Source organism: Rutidosis leptorrhynchoides, chromosome 6 (assembly GCF_046630445.1).
Source record: "Rutidosis leptorrhynchoides isolate AG116_Rl617_1_P2 chromosome 6, CSIRO_AGI_Rlap_v1, whole genome shotgun sequence".
Classification (NCBI taxonomy): domain Eukaryota; kingdom Viridiplantae; phylum Streptophyta; class Magnoliopsida; order Asterales; family Asteraceae; genus Rutidosis; species Rutidosis leptorrhynchoides.
Window position 1 is genome coordinate 154,119,350 of NC_092338.1, and position 23,436 is coordinate 154,142,785.

Here is a 23,436-nt window from a genome sequence, read left to right on the forward strand (position 1 = left end):
CTTTTGTCCGTTTAGACCATCTACCATTTTTCTGTTTCCTCTGCATTTAATGCTATGATATCTGAATCATCGGTTATTAATCCGAGGTGGTTTCAGGAGAATTGTGTTTTTAGATGATTAAACGCTGATGGTAATATGATGGAATATGAAAGGTTACCTGGTAACAATAAAAGAGCACGCGTATATATAAACGTTATAATAAGGTTGTTTCGTACGAAAAGTCGAAGTTGACTTGTTGGAGTTGTGACAAAATTGGCTAATTTTGAAAAGGGATCGCAAAGTTGTTTTTGTTAATAAATGCCAAAGGATCTGACGCGGCTACGTGTTGAACTTTTACTCAATTGCCGAGAGTTTCTCAGGTGCATAACTATATGCATAAATCTTTCCTTCCGTAGATGAAGTGCGGTTGATTCATCCTATCGATTGAGGTGTTTTCAAGAATCATGAAAGGTTTGAACGCAGAATGTAATCGTGAAGATACAAATGAGGTTTAAGACGAAATCAAGTGGCAAACTTGAAGAATTGTTTAGTTTCATATGTTATATTCAATATTTTAATTCATTTTAATTGTCCAATGTTATTAGTCCACAGTCGATAGTCCACAGTTGACAGTGCAATCATTCATATATAGTTTAATATATAATATTTGAATTAATTAATACGTATCGTGACCCGTGTACATGTCTCAGACTCGATCACAACTCAAAGTATATATATTATTATAGAATCAACCTCAACCCTGTATAGAGAACTCGATCATTACTGCATATAGAGTGTCTATGGTGATTCCAAATAATATATATAGATGTGTCGATATGATATGTCAAAACCTTGTATACGTGTCCCGATATTTAAAGTGCGTAAAATAAATAACAGAAATTAAATGACGATAAATAAAGTGCGTAAAGTAAATAACAGAAATTAAATGACAATAAATAAAATTGCGAGAATATAAATTGCGATAAAATAAATTGCGATAAATAAATTGCGATAAATAAAATGTAATACGGAATTAACAGTTAGCTAGGAACAGTTAGCTAGGATTTTGTTAGCGTGGTTTCTTAATAAAATTTAATATTGTTAATTAGTCTGTTTCTAATCAATTTTTATTGTGTCCATTATTTCTTCATTATGCCACTTGTTGGATTCTGATAGGTCAAAATTCAAATATGAAATTGAATTTGAATGAAAATAGTTATTCTTTGGTGAACGGATAAGTATCCCGGTGGTTGTAAATAGGATAGTGAATAACTGTTGAATCAGATTCGAAGAATATACAGTGTAACTTATTAATGTGAAATTTAAATATTCCTCGGGTATTACCTACCCGTTAAAATATTTTTATTATTAACAGTTTGTACAAAAGAATTTTTAATTACAATCTTTATGAAAACATATATACATATATATTTTCTTCAGATGTAATCATGAATTTAATGAGTTAACATGATATTAAACTCATTTAGTTTTCAGTTGGAACTAGAATAAATAATCTCTAAAACATTAGAGATTACATAATCACCATGTCGAACGAAGATAACTGATGTAGAATGTCATGTAGAATGATGATTATACTCGAGGTATAGATTGAGATGTTGAGGCATGTGATATTGAAATTTGGGTTGTTGGTGGTACCGTTGGTGCCGGTGATTTGGATGAAGCTGGTACGTTTTGCACCATATTTTCCAAGACTACAACTTATGCGCGAAGTTCGTTAACTTCTTCTATTACACCGGGATGATTGTCGGTTCGGACGAGCGGATGAACGAGGTTTAGAATCTGAGATAGTATATGATCGTGATGAGATACTTTGGAAATGAGAGAGAAAATGGTGTCTCGAACAGGTTCGCCGGTAAACGTTTTAGGTCCATTGTCAAGAGGTGAATTTGGTTAGTGGAAATGATCGCCTTCTTCGCGTTTCCATTGATTAAGTCGACTACGAACCCATCTCCAATTCATTCAGAATAGATGATGGCTAATTGATCGATTCATTCCGGTTACTCTGCTTTCGGAGCTCGAGTGGAAATCCATATCGAAATAGCTGTCGGAATAACTATCGAAATAGCTATCGAAATCAGATGGACTCGAACTGGTTGAGGGATTCATCTCGTACGATCAGATGAAGGATTTTCGATAAGAAATAGATTATAGGATGTAGATTAGTACCCTGCAATACATAATTTACATATGCATATATAATACTAAAATCCCATAAGCTACGGAGGAATCTACGGAAGCTGTCAGGCAAAGGTAACAATAACAGATACGCTAAGATATGAATTTAACTATACACTGTCTATGCAATAAAGGCAGTAAGACGTGTCTTAGACTTTAAGGATGATAAGCAAATAATTTTTCGACACTAAATGATAAGCAAAACTTTTGACATGCAAACACGGTCGAAGTCCAGACTCATTAATGCATTCTAACGACTATCAGTTAGACTCACTAATGCAAGACCTGGTTCGCTAAGACCACCGCTCTGATACCAACTGTGAAGACCCGTCCTAATCCATCCGGACGAAATCCATATCGATTATAAACGATTCACAACAGTTGATTACATCGCGAGATACTTGACCTCTATATGATACATTTTACAAACATTGCATTCGTTTTTGAAAAGACAAACTTTCATTACATCGAAAGTTGACAGGCATGCATACCATTTCATAATATATCCAACTATAATTGACTTGATAATAATCTTGATGAACTCGACGACTCGAATGCAACGTCTTTTGAAATATGCCATGAATGACTCCAAGTAATATCTATAAAATGAGCAAATACACAGCGGAAGATTTCTTTCGTACCTGAGAATAAACATGCTTTAAAGTGTCAACCAAAAGGTTGGTGAGTTCATTAGTTTAACTTAAACAATCGTTTCCATCATTTTAATAGACCACAAGATTTCAGATTTCCATTTCTCATAAACATACGTCCCATGCATAGAGACAAAAATATCATTCATATGGATTGAACACCTGGTAACCGACATTAACAATATGCATATATAAGAATATCCCCATCATTCCGGGATCCTCCTTCGGACATGATATAAATTTCGAAGTACTAAAACATCCGGTACTTTGGATGGGGCTTGTTGGGCCCGATAGATCTATCTTTAGGATTCGCGTCAATTAGGATGTCTGTTCCCTAATTCTTAGATTACCAGACTTAATAAAAAGGGGCATATTCGACTTCGATAATCCAACCATAAAATGTAGTTTCACGTACTTGTGTCAATTTCGTAAAACAGTTATAAAAGTTGCGCATGTATTCTCAGCCCAAAAATATAAAGGGTAAAAAGGCAAATGAAACTCACGATACTGTATTTTGTAGTAAAAATACATATGACGTCATTGAACAATGCAGGGTTGGCCTCGGATTCACGAACCTATATCAATTGTGTATATATTAATACGTATAATGTAAGTTACAAAATTTCATTTATTAATATGTATTATTTATATATTATAGTTTTGTAGAATTTATTCTAACCTTTATTTTAAAACGTATACTTATATTATATTTTAAGTTATATTTTATATATATATATCGATTTTATGTATATATATCTATAATGATTTACGTTTATATAAATAGTGACATTAATATATTTATATACATATATTTGTGGTTAGTATTGTATTTATAAAATTTTATTAGTTTGTTATGTGAATTATTAATACAATCCTAGTATATACCATAAGTATATATATAGTGTACAAAAGATTTATTTGTTAAAATAATAATTTAGATAATAATGATTTACTAATAATAATAATAATTTTATTAATAATGATAATACTAATAGCAAAAAAAATAAAAATGATAACTGTTAATGATACTAATAATAATAACTCTAAAATAATATTAATACTAATACCATACTTATGTTAATAATAAGGGTTCTAATATTTATAAAATGATAAATGATAATCATAATAATACTAGTAAATATTAATGATGATACTGATAAATATGATATTATTAATTGTAAATGTACTGATGATACTATTATTTATAAACCGGTACAAATTCTAATATTGATGATAATAATATATTTTTATTTCCTTCATAATAATAATAATAATGATAATCATAATCATAATCCTAATGATGATAAAATACTAAAATGATAAGTTTATTACTAATAATAATATTATTAATACCTATCATAATAATAATAGTAATGTCTATAATACTTTCAAATATGATAACAAGTATGATACTAATAATAACAATAACAATAACAATCAAAACAATCACAATAATAATAATAATACTAATAATAATTAATATATAATAACAATAATAAAATTAGAAAAGAAAACTACCTCACATGAAAAGAGTTTCAAAAAAAAAAAAAAAAAAAACTACCGTCCTCTGGACTCGATCTCGTGACCACATGCTCACACGCAAACACTCTCGACCATCCCACCAATTCTGATTCTCTGTACTAATATCGAATTTAAATTTTATATATAAACTGTTTTTCTTCTATTCCTCTTCTTCTCCACAAGTCTCATGGATTCAACAAAACATCAATAACCAAAAAAAAAAAAAAAAAAAAAAAATCAGGGTTCCTTTTAAAGCTTCAAAACATTACAGAAAAAAAATAATTTGGGTTCTAAAATAAAAAAAAAAAAAAACACTAAAGGCCTACTGCAGCGTCGGTTCTTGGAACAAAACAAAAAAAAAATTGATTTCGTAATAGATAACATTATAGATAATGTTTATAACACGAAATAGTTTTCTAAACATGTATAAAAACTACTGGAATCGTCAATTTGATCAGAAACATATACACGAACGCGAATTTGTCTCAAGAACAATTGTTGACTTTTTTTAAACTAAACTTTGACTTCAAAATTCAAGATCGATATAAAGATTTGAGAGTTGAGATTTTGCAGATAGATTCAAAGAAAGATTTCTAACCTTTCTGCATTTTTAGATTTTGAAACTTTATTCGAAATTGAATTAAGAGAAAAAAAAATTGGAGCGTGCAGAGAAGAAGAAAAAAAAAATATCGCTGTGCTCTTTAATCCCATTGGATTTCCTTTTTATTTGATTTGCAATTATACATAATCATTTTGTAATAATAGAGATCGGTTGATAAAAAATGGAGAAAATGTCAACACAGGTTCACGAGTTTGGAGCAGGAAAGAAACAAAAAAAATAATAATAATAGAGATAAAGGATACAGAGGTCAAGCGTATAATATAGATCCCTACTGTTTTTTTTTAATTAATAATAATAATATATAATAACAATACTATTAATATCTAATAATATTAATAAAATTAATAATAATGATAAATATAATATTAATGATAATAATAATTGTAAAAATGATAATAATAATAATAATAATAATAATAATAATAATAATAATAATACCATACTAATTATGATAATATTAATATTTTATCGATAATAATAATATTAGTAATAATAATCTAATTTATACATCCAATTTCATCTTTATATGATATAAAGTGATATTATGAATACAAATATTGATATTTGACGATACAAATAACATTACTACAACAACTATATTTGTATTTAAATTTAATTTATTAATATCATCTATTATTATGTAATATTTAATAATTATGTAATATGTATTGTAACATATACTGAATATTATATATTTATGCATTTTAATATAAATATATTATAATATTTATTTACATACTAATTATATTATACTTATGTATGTAATTATGAAAAATATAAATGTTTTATATATGTAAGTATTATATATATTTATTAAAATAGTACATTATTTCATCATAGATATATTATAAATTTCTACATATACATAATATAATAATTATGTATAAAATCATATATATATAGTTATATTTATGTATATATGTATACTACCATATATATAAAATCATGTTTTAAATGTTGAGTAGATGATTAATTATGTATATTAAACAATTAACTACAAAGTATAACATTGTACATTTAATATTTTGATAACGTTGGTAAAATATGTTTGAATCATTTATATACAATATACTATATATATTCAAAATGAAAATCTTTAGTTATTAAATGTTATCTTTTATAATAACAAAATTACTTAATAGTTCATTAATACTAATATAATTAGTTTTATATATAATTATTTATATTTACATTCTTAGTTACAATTAAAGGTTCGTGAATCGTCGGAAATAGTTAAAGGTCAAATGTTATCATGAAATAGTTCAAACATAATGAGACTCGGTTTAATAGACTTTGCTTATCGAGTCGAATCATATAAGATTATGTTTAAATTTGGTCGGAAATTCCCGGGTCATCACAAAAATAACCTTGCAATTCCTTTTCAAAGTATCCAGTATTATCAACCATTCAACCAGTCAACGACGACCTTTCAGACTTGTAACTTTGGCATATACGTTTTTGTTACTGGGGAACCTTTCATGTTCCACCACATTAGCAGTAAATTTACCAACAACTTCATTGATCTTTGATCTTACGAAAAATCCTTAAACTCATTGAAACCGTATCATGTACTCATTCACATCTTGTAACGGCAATTGCCATACCAACTATCGGGAATTAGCAATCAGTATTTTGAAATCTTGCATCACATCTACGTTAACAGTTATATGTGTACATATAACGTCTACCTCCTGGACTTACATACTTCGAATGTGAATTTTCCGAAAAACACCCCAAACTACGAAACTAGTTCTCCGAATTTTGGAAAAATGTTGATGAAGCAGCAAAAACTGTAAACGACCTTAACAGTCAAAAGTTTGATGATAAAGAATAGTATGGTGGTAAAGCTGAAAAAAGAAGATAAAGTTTGGAACTGAAAAACGGATTGAGTAAAGTATGAAAGAGGCTGTGGATAAATCACAAAGACTGAACCTGTCTTCAAAGAATCCAAATGATTCAGTGACTGCTGAAACCATTAGTAAGAACCTTACTTCTTATTCTAAACCTTCACAGACAGATTTTCCGCATCATCCTCTGATATTAGAAATTCTAAGATATCATCGTAACTTTCATTATAAATATCCTCGATATTTATAGAGATATCTTCATACCTATTCTTATCGGAAATCATTCATCTCTTCGCACTATCTGTGTTACATCATAAAAGAAACTATTTTAGTTTCTAAAATCTGAAAATTTCGAAAAAATGGATGTTTTGAAGTAATGTTGGGAACTGAAGCATGAGTTAGTATAATATAATGACACTTGATCAATGTGATTATATTACAGTAAGTCATGCTGAGTTTCTAATGGAACGTGATAAAGGTTCACAGATCACACCCTCATCATGAACCATGTTACATAACTCTTTCATTCTATTTAATCTCTAAATATATCAAGAAAATACTTTTCTTGATGATTCGGTCTTTTCCAGATATTCTGGTAATTTGACAAATCAAGATCGTGTCATTACAATTTCTTTCTTAGAACATTAACTATGTTCATTCTGAAATGTATAGCTACAAATTCTAGACCATTATTTGCTTGACTTGAAGTCGGGAAGGAAAAACGAAAGCATGGAACTCCTAAATATAAGGGAAAATATAAAGCCTGACAACAACACATATATTACAAACCATTTATATCAATGCGTATAGCAATATAAAGACACGGGAGAATGAAAAATACTATAACCCCAAGGTAATAGTAGAAGAAAATAACTTCCTCTGGTGGTAGATGAAAAAGAAGAATGACAGATATAAAAGTTAGGAGTATATCAAGAATCAGAACTGGATGAAGCATTTCACAATCTTTTGGAAGTATGAAATGAGGAAGAAGATTATAGGAGTGGTAAAAATAAATGAAACGGAAGAGGTCAATTTATAGAAAAATATCAGACATAACACTCGAGGCAGATTACGCATTTAATCAAAGGAAAGCATAATTTTCTTAATCACCGAAGAATCAAATCTTATCTAGATTACAAAGATCTTCTTTAATCCTTGAATTCCGGAAATTAATCGATACTACATCAAAAGATAAGACGAATTCCTATTTCACTCTATTACGATAACTTCTCTCATACACTTCGAGTAATTGGATTGCTTTATCCATATTATTCAATGGTGATAAAACTTTATTTATCGACTCATATACGTCATGAAAATATTTTTATTGTTAGCCATGACAACCTCACTCAAATTTCGGGACGAAATTTCTTTAACGGGTAGGTACTGTGATGACCCGGAAAATTTTGACTTATTCTGAACCAAATTCTCGATATGGTTTAATATTTCTGACACGATAAGCAAAGTCTGTTAAACTGAATCTCAAAACTTTTGAACTATTCAATTACCCTTCGATTGTTCTCAACGATTCGAGAACAATTATATGTAAATAGATACATATACTATAACTTGAAAACTTAGCAAAGTGTTGAGTATACGGTACTGTGCATTAAACTTGTTGGTTTGAATATCTGATTGATATATTTAACTACTGAGTTAAAAGATTATGCCAATCGATTGAATTAAAAGATATTTATTGAGTCCCTTAAGAATTATAATATTATTACGAGTTTCTGTTGTGAGGTCCACGTCGATTTGGGAAAACATTCATGTTTAACGGTATTCGGAATAAATGGTAAAGTGTTTGTTTAAATAACGTAATTTGGACACATACAATAATAAGGAATATTAACTGTTAGAATTAGATATATGAATAAATTGCGATGTGTATTTTAAAACGTGTTTATAAATATTAAGAATAGATATTAACTTGGTTATGAAACGTTTGATAAATACTATTATATTAATAAATAACGAGACAATGATTTATAGAAGTAAATGACCAAAACACTCGAAAGATTAAGATATACTTTGAGTGGTATAGTTTATTGATAATTTAAGACTATATTTTGACAAAGGTACGAGTCACGAAACGTAGAGTGATAGTTTTCTAAGCATACAAAAATGCGTTCGAGAAACCGGAACCCGGGCATAAGTCGAGTGACAACGTACGAGACATCAGAACAAAAATTTCAAGTCAACTATGCACGAGAATATAATATAATATATAATTAATTAATATATATTATATATATTATATATTAATAAATAAATATGTCGACAAACAAGAAAACAAAAATTTGTGAGCTGGATCAGAGGGCCATGCGATCGCATGGCCTTGAAGCACAAATCCCATGCGATCGCATGGGGTGCTTTTTCAGAAAAGGTTCTATAAATTGCACGATTTCAGTTATGTTTTTCTGACACTCTTAATATTACTCTGTAAGTATTTATTTATATTATTATTATTATTGTTATTATTATTATTATTATTATTAAGATTAATATTATTATTAATCTTATTATTATTAGTATTATTAATTAGTATTATACATAAAATACTACGACGAGGTTATGAGCGTGTCACCTTCAAAATGGGTTTTCGAGCGGGATAGAACTAAGGAAATTATGGGTTATAGCTATGGAGGTTATGGGTAATCTTCGTGGGTATTGTTCGCAAGTCAAACCTAGTGTTTATCATCTCTGTTACGTCTACGTACTGTCCTACAATATTGAATCTCAATATTGATACGTAAGCACTCATATTTTATCTTTTATATATTAATTATGTATCCATGTCTAGTGCTCGAGTATATATATTTGTGCATGCTTGTATGCCAAATTTCGTCGTTAAACAGTTTATGATGAATCACTAATTAAATACATATATTAATGATAAAAGGTATATGATATGCATGTTTTTGGAAAGCTGGTGAAAAATCAATAACTTTTCATTTAGATATCGAATAGTTTCGATGAACGGATTAAAAGATATGATCAACTGAATTATGATTGACGTTAATTCAAATTGCTTTTGAATCTGCAATTAAGATTTAAACAACTTGTTTACGAGATTGATAAAATGGATTTTTAAATATTACCAGCCGAGTAAATGAATTCTTATATAAAACACGTATCGTTTTGTTGAACTATTGTCAAAATTGACTTTTTGAAACGACTTTGGATAACTTTTGTATGTCGATCTCGAGCATTAGGATTGTGATACACTATGACCAGACCTAGCTTGATAGACATTTATTGACCAATATATGTTCTCTAGGTTGAGATCTACGGTTAATTTTGCATTCCGAGTTTCGGTCTCATTTTGGTGAACGACTTTATATGCTGCTAAGGTGAGTTTCATTTGCTCCATTTTTAATTGCTTTTGCAATCTATATTTTTGGGCTGAGAATACATGCATTTTATTTTAAACGCAATGGATACAAGTACATACTAAATTCTACACTGAGTTTGAACCGAAAATTCCTTAGCTTTGGTAACTAGTAACTGCCAGTTATAAGAACTGGTGGGCGCGAGTAGTAGTATATGGATCCATAGGGCTTGATATCCCCGTCCGAGCTAGAGCACTAGCCTTTTAACGGCCATATGCTATTTGAGAAGCGTACACGTTGGTTTGCGTATATTATTAAGATGATTATACAAAGGGTACAAATTATATATACGTTAAGTTTAGTTACCAGGATGCTCAATTTCGTAGAATATTTTGATAAACGTTTCTAGATGAAACAACTAAAATCTTGTGATCCACCTTTATATACAGATTATGCGAAACACTAAAACTATGAACTCACCAACCTTTGTGTTGACACTTGTTAGCATGTTTTTCTCAGGTTCCCTAGAAGTCTTCCGCTATTTGCTTATATGTTAGACAAGCTATGTGCATGGAGTCTTACATGACATATTTATCAAGGAAACGTTGCATTCACCAAATCATCACCATGTATCTTATTTTGACTGCATTGTCAACGGAATTACTATTGTAAACTATTATTTACGGTGATTGTCTATATGTAGAAATCATCAGATGTCGAAAACCTTTGATATAAATATTCATTTAAGGTGTGTCTTTTCAAAAGAATGCAATGTTTACAAAACGTATCATATAGAGGTCAAATACCTCGCAATGAAATCGATGAATGACGTGTTCGTCCATATGGATTTGGAGCGATCGTCACAAAGACATAGTTCATTTGAGATAGATTTGAATAAAGAACCGGTGATAGACTTGAATGAGGTTCCATATGAGTTCAGGAGTGAAAACACGATAGTTCAGGACGACTTCCAGTTATGAAGGGTTCAAATGATAAGAAACATTTTGTCATGGTGGAATTACAAGGAGAGTACCCGATGCCACGTATTACACCTTTTTGGCATCCTCGCAATATTGACCCGTCTTCAGCTACATGGGAACTATTTATAGGTCACGTCTACAACTGTTTAGATAATGTTATCCCCGTGAAAGCGAGTCTGTCGATCAGGATTAATTGTTGTGTTATGATTAAATGTTGTGTTCTTTAAAGATTTTTAGTTTGTTATTGATATAATTATAAATTGATTAAAATGTTTTAGTTACCTAAAATATAAATAACAAAATACTTTGTAAAATAATATGAAAAATAATGATTATTAAAAATAAACTAATGATTATTAAAAATAATGATTAAGTAATCATTATTAAATAAAATAATATTAAAAATAATGATTGTACATTAATAAATAAATAAAAAGTATGATTATGTAATTATTAGGTGTAGTTGGGTAGATTCAGTAAAAAATATGGGTGAGTTTAGACAACCCCAAATTTTATTACTTCTTTCCACCACCCTAAACACGGCACATAAAAGTCTCTGCTTCCATCCCAAATCTCATTCAACTATCTGGTACATCCTCAATCCATCATGCACGGTTAAAGAATTTGTTGTTTTAGGATTGGTATACGTGGTGAGAATTCATATCATGCACGGTTAAAGAATTTTGGACTCAACTTTCTAATGCTTTATATGAGGCAAACTGACTCATGTTTAGGAGCATGAGTATTGAAAAATTTATTTATTTTGGATAAGGAAGTTGTGTTACGTTATATCATTAAAAAAAATTTCCTTTAAAATCTCGTGATTCCACGAGTCATTTAACTAGTATTTTACTAAATTTGACTCTTCTTAATGCAAAATGTTTGACCTTTCACCCGTTTTACACCGTTTGTCCTTATGAGCATGATTATATGCTAAATATTTGGGGTGGAGTTTTCTTCCGGATATAAGCTCCAAAGATTACAACTAATCTTCTATATTACTAATCTGGTAGTGTAAGTCCACGTGTGGCAACCACATTCATCCTCAGCTAATCCTTTTTTCTCCTAATTTTGGATTATTTTAACTAATTATAAGAAAATGACACGTGTCCCACAAACAACGGATTAAATCAAAATGACGATTCAATCACGTTCACACTCTTTCTGTCTCTCAAAATTGGAAAATCCTAGAAAACCACCATCACCATCAATATCATCTGATCATCTCGGGTACCATCGTCAAGATCTTAGGGCTTCGATTAGGGCAGTGATTTCAGCATACCATCGACAACTGCATACTATTGAGAAATTAGGGCTTCGATTACTGTCAAGAAGATGGTTTCATATTACCAGTTACGTTTTCATCATCAATCGAACGATCCGGTTATCAATATTCTTTCGATTTCAGCAATCCTTATCAGCTTTTCTTTCGATGATTTCGGATCAGGTATGTAGTTTTTTTCAAATATTATTATCTTGAATCGTGAATTGTGGAATTTGATTTATGATTTTTTATTGATTTTATATTAATTTAGTTTTCAGTAGACCCTAATTGTGTGTATTATAAATATTTTTATTTTTACTTCCATGAAAGTACATAAAAAGGGAAGAATCAAAATAACGTGCTAAGTATTTTGAGATGTCAATAAACAGGTAATATATGCAGGAACGGCTCCTAACATTAAAGAACATGGCTGCATACACTTACTGAAAGGTCAATGTAACTTCCAACTCTTCTTTCCTATACTCTTTCAGTTTCTTAGTAGTTTAAAATTGTTATTTAGGAAACAACTTTGTTTGGTAGAATAAGCATGTAAAATGTTGATGTTTTGTGCCTTCACAACTTGACTTCATGCTAAATTTTATAAACAGGTTGCAATGACTTAATAACTTCCACTGTATGTGAGAATAACTATATAAAATCATTGGTTAAATTTTAATAATAAATGAAATGTAGGGAAAGTCTTTATTTAAAATTAGGCTAAACAAGACTCCATAGGGGTTGCCTTTAAATTTCTGTAGGCTAGACAGGTGCATTGTTGCAACAATACTTCATCAAAAATTTACTCAGATCAAGTATGATACTATCTTGCTTGTGGGAAGTAGGACATGACGGGTGTGATACGTGTTTTTTTTTTGTGTCATTTGCCTACCTTTTATTCTAATTTATTATTGTATGCCCATTTACAGTTTGTTGTTGAAGTTGATCAATAGGAATATGCAAATCTTTGAGACAATAAGTAATGATAAGCATCAGGTACGTTCCTTTAATTTATGAAAGGTTGATATATTGGTGGCAATTTAGACTCATTATATTTGAAGTAATTATGGTAGATCATTAGCCATAAATGTGTCAAACAAGTCAAGTAGCTTCCAAAACATATTTTAAACACACACAAAATTGTTATGTAGGCTCTTTCGTACAAAAGAACAGAGATAAATGGTGGAAGTCGACCCAACCTGATTCTTTAATATTTATCTATTGTTAGTTATTACTCTTTACGAATTCTTTATTAAAAGACCAAGATTTCTAGCATTATCATTATATATAAAATCATGATCATGATGATAATGGGTTTAGAGTTTTGTTTGTTCAAATTTGTTATGTGTATGTACTTAGTAACGTGGAAGATGAAGAAAACGTGTATGTCCGCTAATTAAAAGTTAGTGTACTCTTGACATCTTTGGCAATTTGATTTTTATATATAAACCTTTATAAATATTTATGTATATGTTAATGTTGCTCTTGATGTCCCATATGACAATTAGTTAGTAGTTTTGGGACTAATGACGGATTGAAATGGTTGGATAACAGGCTAAAACATGTTGGGTAAAATGTGTCAAAATCACTCTCGAGCCTACTTTGCGGGCTCATAAGTTGAAAATTCTCAGGTTTTGACTTATTTTACATGTTTTTCTTCTTTAAAAACTAAGGTTTATTGCTACTAATTTCTAAACAATAATACATGGTAAAAAGATTAGAGATATTAACGTGAAGATAAGGTTACTATTAAAATTTAGAGTATCAAACTTATGGAAATATTCATATTTTGTAGGCTTTGGAGTATCAAATGCTTATGAACATTCAGATGAGGTTATAAACTTAGTTCCATAATGTTTCTATTTAATTTGCGTACTAAATTCATTTCATAATTGCTATTAGATATCGAGTATGGGTTATGATTGTTGCTGCTACTTTTATTTGGGTCAGGTTTGCAGACTCAACTTTCATTTGGGTTATGTCATCAAGGCAAGTTGATTTTGGTTCAATTGTGGTCATACTGCTTGGGATTCAGTCAACATCACTGCTAGTGGTTTTTAATGGGTCAATGTTATTATTGTGGAGATGTTATGTGTCATCATTTGAGCTGGTACGAACTTTGAATTGATGTTACTTTTTTTTGGATTTTGGTTATACAGGATCATTTATATTATTGTTGTTGTTATGAGGAATTTTTTTGCAAATATGATTGTAACAATACAGAGAAGTGGTATCGAAGTTTATATCATTATATTGGTGGGATGAATTCAAGATTGTTTGGACTTAATGTAACGTCCTCCCAATAGGGTCTGGAAGAAACGTTACTAATATCAAATAAACCAACATATTATAATACGAGAACAATACTAAATGAGAAAATTTAACTTTATTGAGTACGCAGCGGAAAATGAAATGTCGTTACAATAATGGAAATAACGATAAAGTAATTGTTCATATGCAGAAGTAATAAATGCGATATCTCTTGATCCTAAGTCCAAGTAGCATCACATAAGTAGTAGATAAGAAAGCTTGAATCAAACAGCACCTGAGACAAAACATGCTAAAGTGTCAACCAAAAAGGTTGAGTGAAGTTCATAGGTTTAACAAAAGTAGTTATCGTTGTTTTTAGACCACAAGATTTAGTTGTAAAGTTGATCTCCCGAAGGATCAAAAAGTAGATCTCGCAGATCCAAAAGTAGTACTGATTCGTGATATTTTAGACTAAACGTTTGTTTTGTTGCCCCGATGATAAGTTGGCAGTACCTTATCACCATGTTTAAATTATTATTAAGTAATACAAAGACATCACGGTCAAATGTATCGGGGACGTTACTCCCGATAGGCCTACCCCCAATAATTAAGAATGCCTTATCCTGAAAGCAATTAAAAAATATCACTGTGGGGTCTTAGTAGCATAAGCTAGTCATAGTACAGTTTAGGTTCGTACTTGTGTCTAAGTTGTTTAAAGTATAAAAGCAGCATGTGTCTCACCCCAGTAAGTATAAAAAGTGCTATAGCAATAAGAGTGGGGCTATGAAAGTCACCTTAGTAAGTAGAGAGAGAGTTATTCCTCGGAATAAAGAGTTGAACGAGTGAGCAGGAAAGTCAACCTATTGACATTTAAGAGTAGTTAAGTGTTTTGCCTATGTTTAAGTTTAAGTATGTGTTTAAGTATAGTTTATTTTACTAAGTTTCTATTCCTAGTAAGTTACTATTTTTATAAAGTTTCCATTTTTAGAAAGTTTCTTATTTTACTAAGTTTCTATGACTAGAGAGTTTCTACTTTTATGAGTGTTTTTCATTTTAGAATACTTGCCGTATTAGATAAGCTTCCAATCACCCCTTTCCCTTCGAATGGCTAATTTAGATCTAGGGGCTTGAGCCATAGGACCCTTTAAATCGGAAATCCAAACCCTCTGCCAAGAATCTCGTAGAAACCATTCGTCAAGAAAGTTCGAAGATCTATACATCTCTAATACATATCCCAAAATGTTTTTGTGCTACAATATAAGTAGTAGGTTATAGGTGCTAGTAATAGTAATAGTGTATATATGTTAAGTACTAGTATAAGTAGTATTAGGGTTTAAGGTTTTAATATGTATATGTATATATAATTCGTATATATACATAAAAATATTTTTTTTTTACATATATATGTATATATAAATCTAGGAGTGTTTATGTATATACTTATGAATAACAAGTTTATAATATGAATATGAATTAACAAAGATTAAAGTTTATGTAAATAGTTTAGGGTTTATGTTATACCTTTGAAGATTCAAGATAATTAACAAAGAAAAGATGAACACGATGAAGATGGAAGATCAAAGCCTTAAAAATCTTGAAGAACTCCTTGAAGATTCTTGAAGAACACGAAGAACAAGCTTGAAGATCCGAATACCACAAGAGAGGGAGAGGGAGAGATTGTTTTTGAGAGAGAATTTTGGTGTGATTTGTGAATGAGAAACTAGGAGTCTAGGAGTGTTTATATAGTGCAAGTATTAGAGTGTTAGTCAACATAAGGATGTTCTAATTAATGATTTTTATTTTGTTTTATAATTTTTAGTCAACAAAAGGTGGTACTAGTTTATAATTAGTCAACATAAGGATGTACTAGTTTATACTTTATTTTTAGTCAACATAAGGATGTAATTGTTTAAGATTCTTTAGTCTCATTATTATTACTATTATTATTATTATTATTATTATTATTATTATTATTATTATTATTATTATTATTATTATTATTATTATTATGTTTATTATTATTTTTACATTTACTACATGATAAGTATTATTTTCTTTTTACTAATTCATGACTTGTATTTATTTTTATTTAGTTCTCAATTGTTTTATTATTTATATAAATGTCATTTTTTATTTATTACTTATAGATTAATAGTTATAAATAATATTATTGAAATGCATAAATTTTAATTAGCAGTGAGTGTCGAATAAAAGTTTATTATTTGGTCAACGTTAAATTGATTGTGTATATAACAACCCTTAAATAATTAATACGTATAGTCAGACAGTAAACCCTAGGGTCATTTCAGTAATTTCAGAAGTCAAAAAGTGAGGGTTGTTATAGTACCTCCCCGTTAATAAAAACTTCGTCCCGAAGTTTTAGGTAGACTTCTCGGATGCATCAGCAGTTGAGAAGAGATGGGGATATTTCCGTTTCATATGGTCTTTGCGTTCCCAGGTATATTCGGGGCCTCTACGCGAATTCCAACAGACTTTAATGATAGGTATGTTGCTTTTACACGTTTGTTTGACCTCTCCTTCCATGATTTCTATAGGTTCTTCAACGAAGTGCATTTTATCATTAATGCGACGATCATTCAAAATGATGATGTTATACAAGTCATTTCAGTAAATTGGATACATGAAATGTGTTATGAATGGTATTGAGCTCATTTAAAACCTTGAGCATTTTATGCCACAATATTAGGGCAGACAAACAGAGAGGAGTTCGTGAAAACCACAGTCATGAAATTTGATAGAGATCTTCATTGTTTACAACAAGAATATTTTAATGATGAATATAAGTTGAAAAATAAAGTTTTAACACTATTGAATAATATGGATAAAACGATTCGTTTATAGGAAGAGTATAAACGAAGCTATCATAAAAGAGTGAAATGAGAAAATTAAATGTTCGCCTTAACTTTTGACGTAGTCACGATTGATTTCCAGAATTCAAGGAATTAAAGGAAATCTTCATAATCTATAAGATTTGATTCTTCGGTATTTACGAAATTTTGAGATTTGTTTGATTAAATGCGGTGATTTGCCTCGATTGATGTGTTTGGAATTTTGCTATAAATTAGCTTCTTCCGTTTCATTATCTTCACCACTTCTATACTTTCTTTCTCAATTCAAACTTCCAAAAGATTAAGAAAATGCTAAATCCAGTTCTGATCCTGGTTATTATATTGACCATCTATGCAGTCATTCTTCTTTTTCTTTTACCGCCAGAGAAATCTGTTTACTTCTTCTATGCTCTTGGGGTTATAGTGTTTTTAATTATCCCGTGTCTTTATATTGCTATACACATTGATATACACGGTTTGTAATTTCTGAGTCGTTATCGGGCTTTATATTTTCCCTTATATGTCGGAGCTTTATGTTTTTGTTTCTTCTTCCCGACTTCAAGTCAAGCGAGTAATGGTCCAGAATTCATAGGTATGAAATTTTGAATGATCATAATATATAAAGTAGAAAGGAAAGGTAATAGCACGATTTGATTTGTCATATTACCAGAATATCCGAAAAAGACCGAATCATCAAGAAAAATATTTTCTTGATATGTTTAGAGGTTAAATAGAATGTAAGAGTCGTGTAACATGGCAAATGATGATTATAAAATCTATGAATCATTATCTTCCATTAAAAACTGAGCATGACTTACTGTAATATAATCACGTTGGCCTGACGCCATTATATTATATTAACTCATGCTTCAATTCCCAATCACTTCTTCAAAGCATTTATAATTTAAACTCGAATTTTACAGAATATAGAAACTAAAACAGTTTCCTTTATAAAGATATCGCAAAGAGATACTTAATTGCTGACATGAATCGTTATGAAGATATCTTCCGAAATATAGAGGATATTTATGATGATATTTTGGAATTTCTAAGTTCGAAAGTTGATGAAGAAAAATTTTTCGCAAGCTTTTAACATGACTTTGGAGCAAGATATTCTCTAAAGATTTCACCGGATTCAGAATTTCCTGGATTCTTTGAATATAGGGTTTGGCCCTTGTGTTTGTCCTTGGTCTCCTCCATGGTTAGCTCAATCCGTTTTTCAGTTCCAAATTTTCTTTTGGGCTTTTCCAACGTACCATTCTTTATTATCAAACTGTTAGCCCTTAAGAACATCTATAGCATTTGCTGCTTCGTCAGCATTCTCAAGGTTAACGAATCTGAATCATTGATTGACAACCCGAGATGGTTTCAAGAAATTTTATTTTTAGATGATTAAACGCTGATTGTAATCGTCAAAGGATCTAATGGTTGACGAATAGGCGTTGTTGATTTCAAAAGTAATGAATGATAATTTTGGTGGTTTGATGTGATAATTCATCATAGAATACGAATGAATATAATTCATGAATGTAGTGATCTTTAGGAAGATAACATCTGCTATAGCTTTACTTGAATTTTGATATGTCAAATTCAGAATATGTAATTTGATTTGAATGAAAATGGTTGTTCTTTGGTGCGCGGATACATATGTGGATGTAAGTAGTATAGTTACTGATTATTGAATCAAAATTTGAAGAATGTACAATGTAACATATTAATGTGAGATATAAATATTTCTCGGGTATTACCTGAAATGTCCCGTTCTTATTGATTAAAAACGTTCCATATTAATTGATTTCGTTGCGAGGTTTTGACCTCTATATGAGACGTTTTTCAAAGACTGCATTCATTTTTAAAACAAACCATAACCTTTATTTCATAAATAAAGGTTTAAAAAGCTTTACGTAGATTATCAAGTAATGATAATCTAAAATATCCTGTTTACACACGACCATTACATAATGGTTTACAATACAAATATGTTACATCGAAATCAGTTTCTTGAATGCAGTTTTTACACAATATCATACAAACATGGACTCCAAATCTTGTCCTTATTTTAGTATGCAACAGCGGAAGCTCTTAATATTCACCTGAGAATAAACATGCTTTAAACGTCAACAAAAATGTTGGTGAGTTATAGGTTTAACCTATATATATCAAATCGTAACAATAGACCACAAGATTTCATATTTCAATACACATCCCATACATAGAGATAAAAATCATTCATATAGTGAACACCTGGTAACCGACATTAACAAGATGCATATATAAGAATATCCCCATCATTCCGGGACACCCTTCGGATATGATATAAATTTCGAAGTACTAAAGCATCCGGTACTTTGGATGGGGTTTGTTAGGCCCAATAGATCTATCTTTAGGATTCGCGTCAATTAGGGTGTCTGTTCCCTAATTCTTAGATTACCAGACTTAATAAAAAGGGGCATATTCGATTTTGATAATTCAACCATAGAATGTAGTTTCACGTACTTGTGTCTATTTTGTAAATCATTTATAAAACCTGCATGTATTCTCATCCCAAAAATATTAGATTTTAAAAGTGGGACTATAACTCACTTTCACAGATTTTTACTTCGTCGGGAAGTAAGACTTGGCCACTGGTTGATTCACGAACCTATAACAATATATACATATATATCAAAGTATGTTCAAAATATATTTACAACACTTTTAATATATTTTGATGTTTTAAGTTTATTAAGTCAGCTGTCCTCGTTAGTAACCTACAACTAGTTGTCCACAGCTAGATGTACAGAAATAAATCGATAAATATTATCTTGAATCAATCCACGACCCAGTGTATACGTATCTCAGTATTGATCACAACTCAAACTATATATATTTTGGAATCAACCTCAACCCTGTATAGCTAACTCCAACATTCACATATAGAGTGTCTATGGTTGTTCCGAAATATATATAGATGTGTCGACATGATAGGTCGAAACATTGTATACGTGTCTATGGTATCTCAAGATTACATAATATACAATACAAGTTGATTAAGTTATGGTTGGAATAGATTTGTTACCAATTTTCACGTAGCTAAAATGAGAAAAATTATCCAATCTTGTTTTACCCATAACTTCTTCATTTTAAATCCGTTTTGAGTGAATCAAATTGCTATGGTTTCATATTGAACTCTATTTTATGAATATAAACAGAAAAGTATAGGTTTATAGTCGAAAAAATAAGTTACAAGTCGTTTTTGTAAAGGTAGTCATTTCAGTCGAAAGAACGACGTCTAGATGACCATTTTAGAAAACATACTTCCACTTTGAGTTTAACCATAATTTTTGGATATAGTTTCATGTTCATAATAAAAATCATTTTCTCAGAATAACAACTTTTAAATCAAAGTTTATCATAGTTTTTAATTAACTAACCCAAAACAGCCCGCGGTGTTACTACGACGGCGTAAATCCGGTTTTACGGTGTTTTTCGTGTTTCCAGGTTTTAAATCATTAAGTTAGCATATCATATAGATATATAACATGTGTTTAGTTGATTTTAAAAGTCAAGTTAGAAGGATTAACTTTTGTTTGCGAACAAGTTTAGAATTAACTAAACTATGTTCTAGTGATTATAAGTTTAAACCTTCGAATAAGATAGCTTTATATGTATGAATCGAATGATGTTATGAACATCATTACTACCTTAAGTTCCTTGGATAAACCTACTGGAAAAGAGAAAAATGGATCTAGCTTCAATGGATCCTTGGATGGCTCGAAGTTCTTGAAGCAGAATCATGACACGAAAACAAGTTCAAGTAAGATCATCACTTGAAATAAGATTGTTATAGTTATAGAAATTGAACCAAAGTTTGAATATGATTATTACCTTGTATTAGAATGATAACCTACTGTAAGAAACAAAGATTTCTTGAGGTTGGATGATCACCTTACAAGATTGGAAGTGAGCTAGCAAACTTGAAAGTATTCTTGATTTTATGAAACTAGAACTTTTGGAATTTATGAAGAACACTTAGAACTTGAAGATAGAACTTGAGAGAGATCAATTAGATGAAGAAAATTGAAGAATGAAAGTATTTGTAGGTGTTTTTGGTCGTTGGTGTATGGATTAGATATAAAGGATATGTAATTTTGTTTTCATGTAAATAAGTCATGAATGATTACTCATATTTTTGTAATTTTATGAGATATTTCATGCTAGTTGCCAAATGATGGTTCCCACATGTGTTAGGTGATTCACATAGGCTGCTAAGAGCTGATCATTGGAGTGTATATACCAATAGTACATACATCTAAAAGCTGTGTATTGTACGAGTACGAATACGGGTGCATACGAGTAGAATTGTTGATGAAACTGAACGAGGATGTAATTGTAAGCATTTTTGTTAAGTAGAAGTATTTTTATAAGTGTCTTGAAGTCTTTCAAAAGTGTATGAATACATATTAAAACACTACATGTATATACATTTTAACTGAGTCGTTAAGTCATCGTTAGTCGTTACATGTAAGTGTTGTTTTGAAACCTTTAGGTTAACGATCTTGTTAAATATTGTTAACCCAATGTTTATAATATCAAATGAGATTTTAAATTATTATATTATCATGATATTATCATGTATGAATATCTCTTAATATGATATATATACATTTAAATGTCGTTACAACGATAATCGTTACATATATGTCTCGTTTCGAAATCCTTAAGTTAGTAGTCTTGTTTATATGTATATAACTCATTGTTAATATACTTATGGAGATACTTACTTATCATAATCTCATGTTAACCATATTTATATCCATATATATATCGTCATGTCGTTTTTACAAGTTTTAACGTTCGTGAATCGCCGGTCAACTTGGGTGGTCAATTGTCTATATGAAACATATTTCAATTAATCAAGTCTTAACAAGTTTGATTGCTTAACATGTTGGAAACATTTAATCATTTAAATATCAATCTCAATTAATATATATAAACATGGAAAAGTTCGGGTCAGTACAGTACCTACCCGTTAAATAAATTTCGTCCCGAAATTTTAAGCTGTTGAAGGTGTTGACGAATCTTCTGGAAATAGATGTGGGTATTTCTTCTTCATCTGATCTTCATGCTCCCAGGTGAACTCGGGTCCTCTACAAGCATTCCATCGAACCTTAACAATTGGTATCTTGTTTTGCTTAAGTCTTTTAACCTCACGATCCATTATTTCGACAGGTTCTTCGATGAATTGGAGTTTTTCGTTGATTTGGATTTCATCTAACGGAATAGTGAGATCTTCTTTAGCAAAACATTTCTTTAAATTCGAGACGTGGAAAGTGTTATGTACAGCTGCGAGTTGTTGAGGTAACTCAAGTCGGTAAGCTACTGGTCCGACACGATCAATAATCTTGAATGGTCCAATATACCTTGGATTTAATTTCCCTCGTTTACCAAATCGAACAACGCCTTTCCAAGGTGCAACTTTAAGCATGACCATCTCTCCAATTTCAAATTCTATATCTTTTCTTTTAATGTCAGCGTAGCTCTTTTATCGACTTTGGGCGGTTTTCAACCGTTGTTGAATTTGGATGATCTTCTCGGTAGTTTCTTGTATAATCTCCGGACCCGTAATCTGTCTATCCCCCACTTCACTCCAACAAATCGGAGACCTGCACTTTCTACCATAAAGTGCTTCAAACGGCGCCATCTCAATGCTTGAATGGTAGCTGTTGTTGTAGGAAAATTCTGCTAACGGTAGATGTCGATCCCAACTGTTTCCGAAATCAATAACACATGCTCGTAGCATGTCTTCAAGCGTTTGTATCGTCCTTTCGTTCTGCCCATCAGTTTGTGGATGATAGGCAGTACTCATGTCTAGACGAGTTCCTAATGCTTGCTGTAATGTCTGCCAGAATCTTGAAATAAATCTGCCATCCCTATCAGAGATAATAGAGATTGGTATTCCATGTCTGG